Here is a 9488-nt window from a genome sequence, read left to right as displayed (position 1 = left end):
AGGTCGTAGGATGAAGGAATAGAAGAACTGAAAAGCATTCAGGCTTCTTCTTTGAGTAGAAATTATGTTCCAATCACGAAGGGAATGTTCGTGATTCGTACGGAGTTTCGCTAAAGTTTCCAAGATTATCAAAAGCGTAAAACTTAAAGAGTCACGACCCCATATGTAGGAAGGAGAGACGGGGGTTGGATAAAAGTAAAGTAAATTGAGGGACAGATGAAAATTGTTGAGGAAAGAGAAGAAAGGTATAGGGGAGACAGAAGGTAAAGTGCAGGGAAAGGGAAGGAGGAAGGCAGATTAAAGGCAGTAAGGACAGAGATAAAGATAAGGAAGGAGAGGTAAAGGGTGGAGTGAAGGAGTAGAGTTAAGAGTTATAGGATAAAGTCAAGGAATAAAGAGAGTTGAGGAGTAGAGTTAAGACAGCAATGAGGAATAGAGATTGATGCAGAATAGAAAGTTGACATGAGGTTTCAATCCATTTATTCCCTTTGCGTGGGAAGATGATAACAGATTAGACTCCTACATTGAGGGTCACGAGTTCGAGGCTTCCCGACGGCTGGATTTGATTATTTAAAATACATCGCTGCAACTAGGGATTACAAAGGATTACAAAGGCGGAGCATGCCGACAGGAGACCTTTTGGTCCATATCTAGGTCCATATCAAGGTCGGATTCATATAGTAACAACAGTGAAGTGAATAAAAGCTTCGTTCAAATATTACTTTCCCTGCTAATTGGGTTCGAGATGAGGTGAAATCTCAGTTTTTCGGTCGCAGTGTAGAAGATATCCCTTCATAGTCTACAGTTTGTAGTAGGTTCCAATACTTTTGCACCTTTTGCACGTCAAGATGGTAAAAGACTGGACTCTTAGATTTCAGTATAATGCATGCATGCAGGCATACATGCATACATACATAAATATACACGTACATACATACATACGTATATGCATACATATGTGCATATATACATATGTGCATACATACATACGTGCATACATACATGCATACATACATACGTGCATACATACGAGTCATACATACATACGTGCATACATACATACAGGCATACATACATATATGCATGCATACATACGCGCGCGTACACACACACACAGACGTACACGCACGCACACTCGTATATGCACGCACACATACGTACATGCACGCACACACGTACGCACATGCACGCACACACGTACATGCACGCACACGTACATGCTCGCACACGTACATACTCACACACGTACACGCACGCACATATGTACACGCACGCAGACACGCACACACACACGCACACACACACGCACACACACACACACACACACACACACACACACACACACACACACACACACACACACACACACACACACACACACACACACACACACACACACAGTTGATGCGAATTAGACAAGAAATACCGGTCTCAAACTGTCACGCATGCACACACACACGCACGCCGTAGTAGCAGAGATCCTGGCTGCCACTACAGCGGTCCGGGTTCGAATCCCAACCCGGGCAGAAATAATTTCAGTATCGCTGCGCCGTGGGTCGTTACTCCAATTCTCGTGGGCGGGGGAGTTGAGATGTGTGTGCGTGTAAGGTCACAGCATTACCCATAGATCGGTCATATATGAACTAAACTCTTTTCCGGGAGTGAAATAGCCGTCGATCACGAGTTCAACACGTGATCCAAGACCATCGTGAATCACACACACACACACACACACACACACACACACACACACACACACACACACACACACACACACACACACACACACACACACACACACACACACACACACACACACACACACACACACACACAGGGAAGGAGAAAAACTGGAATGTGTGGAAACAAAGGAGAGAAAGGAAGAGAGAGGGAGAGGAAGAAAAAGAGAAGATGAAAGAGTAGGAGAGAGAGAGAGAGAGTGTGTGTGTGTGTGATATGGGGAGAACGAGAAGAAGAAATTGATGAGTATTAGGGTGAAAAGACAGGAGGAGGAGGAGAACGAGGAGAAGGAGGATGAGGAGAACGAGGAGAAGGAGGAGGAGGAGAAGGAAGAGAAGGAGGAGGAGAAGGAAAGAGACGAGATGAAGGTAATGTGAGAGGTTTGTGATCGTAAAGGGAACGTTTACCTTTTCGCTCCGATGGCGGTCATGACTTACTTTAACCTGGTTTTAGCCAGACCATTTCCTATTAGCTTAAAGATTAAGAGGCAAATAAGTTTAAGGTTTAACCATGATTGAGGTTATATTGCTTAAGTGCATGGTTACGGTTATGATGACCCGAAAACAAATTATATTAATTTTGATGAAAGTGTCCATAGGACAATTGTCCTGAGGGGGATAACTGTCTAGGGATGGTTGTATCAATGGCAGTCATCTTGGGAGGGGGGGGGGGGTCAGGAGTCCGTTGCCCATGGAGCAGTTGTCCTGGGACCAATTGTCCAGTTAACAGTTGTCTTGAGGGCAGCCTGGGGGTAGTTGGCCTGGGCATCAGTTGCCCTAGGACCTGTTGTCTTGGGACCAATTGTCCTGTTGGCAGTTGTCCTAATGGCAGTTGTATTGGGGAGGTAGTTGTCTTGGGACCAGCTGGCATAAGGATAATTGTTCGGAGTCAGTTGTCCTGGGTCAGTTGTCCTGGGTCAGTTGTCCTGGGGCTAGTTGTCCTGGGGCCAATTGTCCTAGGGCTAGTTTTCCTGGGATCAGTTGTCCTGAGATCAATTGTCAAGGGGACAGTTGTCCTGAGGGCAGTTCTCATGGGTGGCAATTCTCCTTGGGGGGGTAATTGTCTTCAAACATGGCTCGTGTTGAAGGAGTGTAAAAAAAAAAAAAAAAAAAGTGAACGAAAGAAAGGAGCTAATAAAATAGAATAAAAAGGAACTAAGTTTGAAGAAAGGACAGAGCGTCGAGATGAAAGACAAAGAGAGGTCCTTAGAATCCTGGGGAACTAAAAGGGTTGTGAGTTGTTGGCACCGCGAAGGACGTAAGTTGTCGGCAACAGGAAGTTTGCTGTGGGACGCGGAATTGCTAGGCTGTTCCAGGAACCGTGTGAGAGGGGAGAAGGGAGAGTAGTAACGTAGAAACGTGGAGAGGACGAAAGCTACATTAATATGAGTGGTAGAGGGTTAGTAGTGAGATAGAAGATATAAAATAGATCAAGACAGACAGAGACAGACAGACATATGCAGGCAGACAGATACATATACAGACACACACACAGGCAGACGCACAGACACATGCAGAGAGACAGACTTACATTTACACAGACACACACACAGACAGATGCACACAGACAGACACGTCATAGACACACAGACACAGGCATAGACGTACAAACAGAGGTAGTGAGACAGCGAGATAGGAAGATGGATGGAAAGATTGGGAGAAAGATTTAAAGTAATTCTTTTTTTTTTTGTGATAACAGCGCTCCTATCCTTGGTAGCAGAAGCTAAACACGATCAGCCTTCTTCTCTAAACGTAGACTAATCTTTAGTCATAAAAGAATGCTACGTGTCTCTGGCCCGTACGGGTGTTGCCAAAAACCGAAGGGTTGATTGGACAGAATATATATATATATATAGACAGAAGTCCGCTGGTGGTGTAATTGGAAGCGTGCTGGTCTCGCGTTCGAATCTCGTACTTCTCTTCGATTCCCAGAAGTGTCTGTTATCTGACCCCAATAGTCCAGGCACATAGGGCAAAGGTGAGGGCTTTGGTTGCAGCTACGCGCCTCCTGGTGTAAGGCCCTAACCTTCACTCTAAGTACTCTACACGGGAGAGATGAAGGGCGGAGGGGAGAGAAAGAAGAACAGGAGGAGGAAAGAGAGGGAGGAGGGAGGAGGACAGGGAGAGAGGGAGGAGGGAGGAGGAAAGTGAAGGAGGAGTGAGGAGGGAGAAAGACAGCGGGAGGGAGGGAGGGAGGAAGGGAGGAAAGAGAGGGAGGAGGAAAGAAGGGAGGAGGAAAGGGAGGGAGGAGGGAGAAAGACAGCGAGGGAGGGAGGAAGAAGAGATACTGTAGCGTTCTGAGTATTTTCCAGGATTAGTACCGACCTAACGAGGTCAAATGAAGGCGCAGTTTATAACGAGTGGAACCTTGGGCGCGGTGGTTGGGGTGGGGTGTGGGGGCGGGGGGACAGTTACCTACAAATAGATCACAATTTGTTTTTCTTTGGTAGGTAGGCGTAAGGATAGAACAGTTTATTTAAGATGGTTATTGGAGATATTACGGTATCCTCAGGTGGGGGAGATTTTTTGTTTTTGTTTTTGTTTTAGCCAAACAGTAATTAATTCATAATAAAAAATATCTCCTTTTATATGAAATTAGTTAATAAGAATCCACATGTTACCTACATCTGCATAATCAGGAAACTTAGTCCATTCCATTCCTAGGGTATCTACAGTGAAAGAACAATCATATGCAATTCTTGTTCTCCGCATTTTTGAGCTCCTGTAACATCACGGGATCAATCTCGAGACTCTGAGACAGTAACTGGTGACTGCCATTTGCCCTGACTGTACGTGGACAGGTCGTCACGTATTCGTCTGCAGACCACTTGTCCTTAATTCCTCAAGGGTCAATTAATTCCTTTAGAGCAGAAGATTTTTTTTTTTTTAATAATAACAGATTTAATATCAGATTGATGTCCTTTGGCGTATGATGGGATCGTCACGGCTAATGACAGACCCATTTGCTCAGTCGAGGAACAGATCTCGTTCTCTGATGGGGCTGACATCGAACTCGAATAGGTCTTCTCTACTTTATTTATATATTTGTCGTCATGATTGTCTTTACTTCTTCCTCCTCTTTTTCTTCTTTTTCTTCTTTTTTGTTTTCTTCGTTTTGTTTTCGCTTCCTTTTCTTTGTTCTCTTTTTTCTTCGCATTCGTTTTCATCGTTTTCTTTTTCTCCGTTTTCTTTTTCTTCTCTTTTTTTCATCGTTTTCTTTTTTCTCTTCGTTTTGTTTTCCTTCCTTTTCACTTTCTTGGTTTTCATTTTGTTCGTCTTCTGCTTCTTTTTCTTTTTCTTCGTTTTCTTTTTCTTCAATTTATTTTTTCTTGATTGTCCTCGTTTTCTCAATTTTTCCTCTTTGTCTTTACTTTTCTTCCTCTTCCATTTCTTTCTTTTCTATTTTTCCATCTTTTCCATCTTTTACTATTTTTTCTCCTTCCTCCATTTTTTTCTCTCCGTGGTTGTGGTTGCTTGAAATAAATAATGTTTCCTAATTATGATGATAGAGTGGGAGTCTAACTGGGAGCTCGCCGAGGACAATCTTCAGGCTTAGGGGAGAAGGCTGATTGGCTACGTGGGACCAAATTTTATTTAAAGTAGATAAGACTGACACAGTTAAGAATTTTGATATTGTAGTCCATTTCAGATTTGACCTATCGAATACAAAATAAATTGAACTGGAACAACAATCTCTTGACTTAAAGATGAAGGAGTTTACCGGAGAATCGCAAATGAAAACTTGGATTAAAATCAACTCAAATTGTTTGAATGTTTGCTTTGGCTGGTCTACGGGTAATGCTGTGTGTGTGTGTGTGTGTGTGTGTGTGTGTGTGTGTGTGTGTGTGTGTGTAAGTGTAGATGTTCGCATGTTCGTGTGCATGTTTATATATGAGCGTGTTTGTATAACTGTTTGATTTTATATGCGTTTTTGTTCACATTGTTTGGATTGTGTTTGTATTCATGCTCACTGATTTGTGTTTTTATATTCAAGTATGTGTTTGTGATTATGTGCAAGTTTTGGTTTGTGTGTGTGGCTGTGTATAATTATGGTTCTGCCTGTGTGTGTTTTTACGCGTGTTTGTAATCTTTCATTTTCCTGTACAACAAAGTTTGATCTTCATCTCCTGCTTCTACGTAATCCTAATCTTAATCATAACACTAACCTTAATGCTAATCCAAACCATAATTATAATCCTCATAATCCTTTTCAAGCCTTCTAATCCTCATAATCCGTCACCTTTTCCTTCCTGAGGCGAACAAAAGACTTTGTCGAGAAACTTCACACGTGGAAGCAGGATTCACCGTTCATGTCTCCCTCCTTTTTGGCAAAATCCGCCGCTTTTGCGGAAACCAAAGACTCTTTGTGGCGTTATGCAAATCATCGCGGCCGCAAAAAAAAAAAAAAAAAAAAAAAAAAAAAAAAAATATATATATATATATATATATATATATATATATATGCATATATATATATGTATATATATATATATATGTATATATATATATATGTATATATATATATATATAAACAAAATAGATTGAAACTAAATATGAACAAAAGTCAAAGTCCGTCCCAAATGGGAAGAGCCTGAAGCCAAAGTGATAAAAAATAAATAAATAAATATATAAATAAGTAAATATATAAAATGTCGGACCTTTTGTGGCTGATGCGTTCTATTGCTTAATTTGCAATGTCACGTAAGTATACAGACACCAGGCTTGGGTTGCATCATTTTGTTTGTTGTTTGAGGAAATTTATATCTTGATGAAATATTGAGAAAGTTCTTTTCTTTGTCCGACTTTTGCTTGATAGAACTTTATGCCCTGGCTGGGCACTGACAAGTTAACATTAAACAAATACACACACACACACACACACACACACACACACACACACACACACACACACACACACACACACACACACACACACACACACACAAGCATACACACAAGCACACTCACAAGCGCACATACGCACACACAAGCACACTCACAAGCACACACGCACACACACACACACACACACACACACACACACACACACACACACACACACACACACACACACACACACACACACACACACACACACACACACACACACACACACACACACACACACACACACACACACACACACACACACACACGTTCACCCCAAAATCCATTTCTCTTTTACATGAGGGATGTCTGTCAAAAAACACTTCACAAACACGTAAAATCCATTAAGCTATCCCTCTCAATTCGTCAACTCGACAAAGAAGGGACAACTTGTCCTCCAACGCATTTGTTGGGTCAAATACAGTGCAGCGAGGCACAGCTTTCCCACAGCAAATATAGCAGTATACTACAGAAATATTAATGTACTGATATCCTATTGTATAGTGGGGATGGGGAGTTCATATTTCTCTCTGCTATAAGGTTCATATTCTATGGGCGTTTGTTATTTTATGCACATATGATTGGTCGAACGGAGGGAACGTGGGCTAGACCCTTCATTTACCCACCAACCACAAATCGAGATGGTAGCGTGGGGGCGTGGTTTATGCGCCAGGTTAATCTAGCTGTTGTATAGGTATTGGCACCGTGCTGGTATAACTTGGTGGATTTTAGGAGGCAATAGGCATCATAAAAGATAAGGAAGCGTTCGTAGCTTTCGCCGAGTACAAGGCGGGGAAGACAGCGGCATGAACAGAGAGATTCCCACTAGCGGTGTATTTTCTTGTTCCGTTGTGACCTATTTAAGATCGGATGTGGTCGCAGTGGAGTCGATGGAGATGCACATACCGAAACACGAGAGGGACCTAACAGGGGACATTGATCGAATATATATATATATATATATGTATATATATCTATATATGTGTGTGTATATATATATATATATCTATACACACACACACACACACATATGTATATATATGCATATATATATATGTGTGTGTCTGTGCGTGTGTGTGTGTGTGTGTGTGTGTGTGTGTGTGTGTGTGTGTGTGTGTACACATACATAATTTGAAATGAAAATTAAGTCAGAAAGTTTATGTCGTACTACTTTAGATCACACACCTACAGTGGCTCCATGATAGAGAAAGCAAGCTTACACTAGAGGGAGCTTAGTAGCTGCCGGGTCTGGGGTGTCCCAGATCCAAATGAAATCCTCAGGAGATTGCTAGAATAAAATCCTTAAATGCCTCCACTGATTCAGAGGCCAATTGCTCAAGTATATAAATGGAGGTGAACCAATTCATTTCAGAGCTTCAGTGCTTTGTTACCGTAACAGAACTTATTGAGAACCTAAGATTTGCTGATGCAGAAGAATCACAAAAGCCGAGTGTAAAAGGAAATTATTAAGAGGAAATAACAAATCAGAATATGACCGAAATAAACATTATTTGATCAGTGGAAATAATTTTACCTGTGTGTGTGTGTGTGATTCACCATGGTCTTGGATCACGTGTTGTACTCGTGATCGACAGCTGTTTCCCTCCCGTAAGAGAACTCAGAGCTCATATATGGCCGATCTGTGGGTAATGTTGTGACCTTACACGCACACACACATCCAACTCCATGCCCATGAGAGTTGGAGTAACGACTCGTAGCGCAGCGATTTTGAAATTATTTCAGCCTTCGGCGGGATTCGAACGCGGACCGCTGTACTGTCGGCCGCGAACAATACCACTTCGCCGTCAAGTAGTGTGTGTGTGTGTGTGTGTGTATTTGCGTGTGTATTTGCGTGTGTATTTGCGTGTGTATTTGCGTGTGTATTTGCGTGTGTATTTGTGTTTGTGTGTTTGTGTTTGCATGTGTTTGAGTGTTTGTGTGTTTGCGTTCTTGTGTGTGTTATGTGTATGGGTGTATGTGTGTATGTGTATGGATGTATGTGTGTATATGTGATGTGTATATGTGTATGTGTGTGCGGTTGTCTGTATCTGTCTATCTGTGTGTCTGTTTCTGTGTGTGTGTGTGTGTGTGTGTGTCTGTTTCTATGTATGTGCATGCGTGTTTTATGTGGTGTCATCTGACTGGACTCAGAGTCTCGTTCTTTATCCTCCCGAAGCGCAGGAAAATTAATCGAAATAAATTGCTTCCATTTTCTGTCTGGCGCGGTCCCACTGAAACATTATGAAGTCGCCTTTTGTTCTTCCCCATCCTGAAGCCAGGCTGAAGTTCATCCACGCAAATCGCTCGCGAACTTAAGGGCAAAATCAATTCGCTCAAACCGAGTGGGAGATATGGGGCAACTCCTGTACAGAGTTGATTATAAGTCAGTTGACCTCTGTATCATTATAATGTATTGTTCTTCAGAACGCTGATTGTTTAAAAACAGCTACTGCATATTTTGTTTAGTTATTTTAGAACATTGTTCATCCAAGTCTTATCAGTCATTATTGTTTAATTAGAATGAATATTTTAGGTTGACTTATGATGCATCCTTTTTTTTTTTTTTTTTTTTTTTTAAGATCCAACATTTCTTCAACGAGGAATGTGCCATTGCGATGAATTAAATAGTTTGAATATTTTCATGTGATTCTGAGTTTTCGACATTGCTCACATTTTTTTTTTTTTGGGGGGGAGGTAAAACAGGTTATTTACGGGTCCCACTTCTGAAGAAAAATACATTGTCACGAATGTTAACACAATGGGATGTGACTTGAGGATTCGTATTTATAATGTTACCTTTTTTCTTGCCATACCTGTTATTATTTCCTTCCTTTTTTATTTCTCTCGGTTTCTTTCTCTTTA

The sequence above is a fragment of the Oratosquilla oratoria genome, chromosome 21 (genome assembly GCF_046742065.1).
Source record: "Oratosquilla oratoria isolate Oo_2021 chromosome 21, ASM4674206v1, whole genome shotgun sequence".
In the NCBI taxonomy this organism is placed as follows: Eukaryota; Metazoa; Arthropoda; class Malacostraca; order Stomatopoda; family Squillidae; genus Oratosquilla; species Oratosquilla oratoria.
Note: the sequence above shows the minus strand (reverse complement) of the source record.